At 43.4% G+C, this 5,158-nt stretch overlaps 1 pseudogene; it reads left to right on the top strand.

The window, feature by feature from the left end:
- The first annotated feature begins 1,416 nt into the window (after window positions 1-1,416).
- On the top strand, window positions 1,417-4,920 carry LOC135629612 (uncharacterized; annotated as a pseudogene).
- The last annotated feature ends 238 nt before the right edge of the window (window positions 4,921-5,158 follow it).

Raw genomic sequence — 5,158 nt, 5'->3', positions numbered from 1 at the left:
GCAGCGGCGGCGCAGCAGCGAAAAGGGGAAAGGGTATTAGGGTTTTCTGCGTAAAAGACAGTTTTGCCCCTCGGAATTTGAGAAATTCCAGTTTCTGTCTTTTATCCAAATTACGAAAATACCCTTAGGAATTAAGAAATTCCCTATATATCCCTGATTTCAGAAAATATTAATTAATTAAAAGGTTTAGTTGATTATTATTTTTATTATTATCTAGTAGTCCTACATGATGATGATTATTTATACATGTGATGTATGATGAGTGGACGGATGATCATGGACCGTGTGATGTGTGTACTTGTGATTATTATTATTGAGGTCTGCGAACCTCCATTATATTTCTCGTTTATTGTCGGGCCTGCGTGCTTATGATTAAGTTGTAATCACATGAGGAGGCGCAGCGGGAGCGTGGAAGCCATAGCGGGACCCACGAGACGGACGATCGTGATGCATGGAGATGCATCAAGATGTCGACGGAACCGACGAGGACGAGATGGACGATCACAAGGCATGGAGATGCACCGTTGCACACATAGATCTTGATGTGAGTGATTAGGCCTACTGGCTCGGGCCTAATCATATTAGGTTGTGGTCCATGATCATCTGGTGTGATTGCTTATACACATACTAGATATGTATATTTATTTGCATGCGATGTAGATATATATTAAATATGTATATGTGTGACATGTCATATTAGGAGACCAAATCATAGAAACATCTCTCGATAATATTAAGTCGGTAAACGTGAGGCAATTAGATTGACCCACGTGGCCTTCCATCGTTATGAGTAGGAACCGAATCCCGGTGTAGGTTGAGTTGGTCGAGTCCCTCGAGACTCACCTATATCGCGATTCGCTATCTTGCTTACGACATAGAGATGTCACCGGTGACCTGAGGGCATGATATGCTTGGTCGAGTCCCTCGAGGGTATATCATCAAATCAGACTCATCTTGTAACGAAGGTGTTGACTTAACCGAGCATCATGGTTGGTCGAGTCCCTCGAGGCCATGGTGATTCGGAGGCCGAACAGGACGGGAATCACAAGGAGTTGTGATCGGCAAGAGTTGTCTACCTTTTAGGCTTAGTGTGATTGGTCGAGTCCCTCGAGGTTACACTAAGACGCTGATTGGATCCTGATCCCCACTAGAAGTCTGCCGGAGACTTCCGTTTCACGTGCTGAGGGTGTCGCGTGACTCGTTAGTAAAATAGTGGGAGCATATTAAGATAGAAGTCCATATCTTGATAGTTTATTTCTTGCAAAATCTGCATGTTATTCATTTCTGCTACATCTTTATTTTCAGAAAATGTCGCTTTCAAATCCCTTACGTGGCATACTTGATGTCAACCGCCTCACTGGTCCAAATTATACGGATTGGCTCCGTAACTTGAGAATTGTTCTCACAGCGGAGAAAATCGTGTACGTCCTTGATACAGTGATGCCTACGCCCGAAGAAGGGGCAAGCGAGGATGAGATCGCTCGCTACGTGAAGTACATTGATGACTCCACTCTTGCTCAGTGCTATATGTTGGGCTCTATGACTCCAGAGTTACAGAGACAACATGAAAAGATGGATGCCAGATCCATTCTCCTACATGTCCGTAAATTGTTTGAGGAACAGGGAAGGACTCAACGATATGAGATATCCAAGAGCCTTTTCCGCGCTAGGATGACTGAGGGGACACCGGTTCAGAACCATGTCCTAAAGATGATTGAGTGGATAGAGAAACTCACAGGTCTAGGAATGGTCCTAGAGGATAACTTGTGTGTGGACATTGTGCTTCAGTCCCTACCAGATTCCTTTTCACAGTTCATAATGAACTTTAATATGAACAAGCTTGAGGTGACTCTCCCAGAGCTCCTCAATATGTTGAGGGAGGCAGAGAGTACTATTAAGAAAGAGAAGCCAGTTCTCTACACTGGTGAGACCAGAAAGAAAAGGAAAGCAGAAAGGTCCCTTAAGAAGGGAAAGGGCAAGGGCAAACAAGGTAAAGCAAAGGTTGCTAAGAAAGAACCAACAAAGGACAAAGGCCAGTGCTTCCACTGTGGTAAAGATGGGCACTGGAAGAGAAACTGCAAAGAGTACCTTGCAGAAAGGGCGAAACAAAAGCTTGATGAAGCTTCAGGTACATTCATGATCAGTCTCCATTTGTCAGACTCTTATGATAACACTTGGGTATTAGATACCGGTAGTGCTTATCATATATGTAATTCGTTGCAGGTTCTGGCAAGGCCTAGGAGACTAGAGAGAGGCGAGATGGACCTCAAGATGGGTAATGGAGCAAAAGTTGCTGTATTAGCTGTTGGCGAGGTCGCCCTACATCTGCCTAGTGGAGCTTTTATTGCATTAGATGCATGTTATTTTGTTCCTTCTATTATCAAAAACATTATCTCCATTTCATGTTTAACAGTTAGTGGATATAAATTTGTTTTTGAGAACAATGGTTGTTCGATATTATTAGATGATAAGATCATCACGAAAGGAACATTGCATAATGGTTTATTTATGTTAGACACCACTCCACATATCATGAATATAAATGTGTCCAAAAGGAAACGAGATGAGTTGAACAGTGCATACCTGTGGCATTGTAGGCTAGGTCACATCCATGAAAGAAGGATTCAAAAGTTGCTAAATGATGGATATCTAGATCCATTCGACTATGTGTCATATGCAACTTGTGAGCCTTGCATTCGTGGAAAACTGACCAACTCTCCATTTAGTGGAACTGGAGAGAAAGCCACTGAGTTGTTGGAACTCATACATAGTGATGTATGTGGACCCATGTCAACTCATGCCATTGGAGGTTACTCCTACTTCATTACATTTACTGATGATTTCTCAAGGTATGGATATGTGTACTTAATGAAGTACAAGTCCGAGGCCTTTGAGAAATTCAGAGAGTATAAGAATGAGGTGGAGAACCAGACTGGAAAGAGTATCAAAACTCTTCGATCAGATCGAGGAGGTGAGTACTTAAGTACAGAGTTTACTCACTTCCTCAAGGACCATGGGATATTATCCCAATGGACACCTCCTTATACACCTCAGCTCAATGGTGTCTCTGAAAGGAGAAATCGTACATTATTAGATATGGTACGGTCCATGATGAGTTTCGCTGACCTACCCATCTCATTCTGGGGATATGCCCTAGAAACCGCAGCTTACCTTCTGAACAGAGTTCCAACTAAGTCGGTGGTGTCTACACCATATGAGATATGGAAAGGGAAGAAGCCTGATCTTAAAGTAGTTAAGATTTGGGGCTGCTCTGCCCATGTTAAAAGACACAACCCCGATAAGTTAGAATCAAGGACAGGGCGATGTAAATTTGTGGGATACCCCAAGGAAACTTGTGGGTATTACTTCTATCATCTCGAGGACCAAAAGGTCTTTGTAGCTAAGAGAGCAGTGTTCCTTGAGAAGGAACACATTCTTGACGGAGATAGTGGGAGAATGATAGAATTGAGCGAGGTTGGAGAACCAAGCTCAAGCACCACTTTACAGCCCGAGTCTGTTCAGGTATCTAATACACAAGTTTCAACTTTACGCAGGTCTGATAGAGTATCCCATCCTCCTGAGAGATATGTGGGACATATTAGAGCAGAGGATGTAGAGGATATTGATCCTCAGACCTACGAGGAGGCTATTATGAGTATAGACTCCGGGAAGTGGAAAGAAGCCATGAATTCTGAGATGGATTCTATGTACTCCAATAAGGTTTGGAACCTAGTTGATGCACCCGAAGGTATTGTACCCATCGGTTGCAAGTGGATCTTTAAGAAAAAGATCGGAGTAGATGGAAAGGTAGAGACCTATAAAGCAAGGCTAGTGGCTAAGGGGTATCGTCAAAGGCAAGGTGTTGACTACGACGAAACTTTCTCACCTGTAGCAATGCTAAAATCCATCAGAATTCTATTGGCTATTGCAGCACACTATGATTATGAGATCTGGCAGATGGATGTGAAAACCGCATTCCTCAATGGGAACCTGGAGGAGGAGGTGTATATGATGCAACCTGAGGGATTCGTGTCCAAGAACTGCCCAGATAAGGTGTGTAGGTTGCTTAGATCCATTTATGGACTAAAGCAAGCTTCCCGAAGTTGGAACATAAGATTTGATGAGGCAATCAGATCTTATGACTTCGTTAAGAACGAAGATGAGCCTTGTGTATACAGAAAGGTAAGTGGGAGCGCTATTAGCTTTTTGGTGTTATATGTGGATGACATCCTCATCATTGGGAATGACATAGGAATGCTATCCACAATAAAGGCTTGGTTATCTAGACACTTCTCCATGAAGGACTTAGGAGAAGCATCTTATATCTTGGGGATTAGAATCTATAGAGATAGATCCAAAAGGATGCTTGGCTTGTCCCAGTCCAGGTACATAGAAACTATTGTCAAAAGGTTTGGCATGGAAAATTCCAAAAGAGGTCTCATACCGATGAGACATGGGATATCGCTTTCTACGAGTATGTCCCCAAAGACTCCAGAAGAAAGGGCGAACATGGATATGATACCTTATGCCTCAGCAATAGGGTCTATCATGTATGCCATGCTATGTACTAGGCCTGATATAGCGCATGCTCTGAGTGTCACGAGCAGGTATCAGGCAGATCCAGGCTTGGAGCACTGGAAAGCAGTAAAGTGTATCCTTAAGTACTTGAGAAGGACTAAGGATCTTTTACTAGTATATGGAGGTAATAGCCTTAAGGTTGAAGGCTACACTGACTCAAGTTTTCAGTCTGATGTCGATGATAGCAAGTCGAATTCAGGGTATGTGTACACCTTGAATGGAGGAGCAGTGTGCTGGAAGAGTTCCAAGCAAGATACCACTGCTGACTCGACCATAGAGGCGGAGTACATTGCTGCATCAGATGCAGCAAAGGAGGGAGTCTGGTTGAAGAAGTTCATCACAGATTTGGGAGTCGTGCCGGATAGTGAGGAGCTGATTTCCCTATATTGCGACAACAACGGGGCAATTGCTCAAGCGAAGGAACCTAGGTCTCATCAGAAATCTAAGCATGTTCTGAGGAGGTTCCACCTTATCAGAGAGATCGTGACCCGAGGAGATGTAGCAGTGGAAAGAGTTCCATCCGAAGATAACATTGCAGATCCACTAACAAAGCCATTGTCTCAGATTGTCTTTGAGCGTC

The sequence above is a fragment of the Musa acuminata genome, chromosome BXJ3-1 (genome assembly GCF_036884655.1).
Source record: "Musa acuminata AAA Group cultivar baxijiao chromosome BXJ3-1, Cavendish_Baxijiao_AAA, whole genome shotgun sequence".
Classification (NCBI taxonomy): Eukaryota; Viridiplantae; Streptophyta; class Magnoliopsida; order Zingiberales; family Musaceae; genus Musa; species Musa acuminata.
This window is presented reverse-complemented; position numbering and strand designations above follow the sequence as displayed.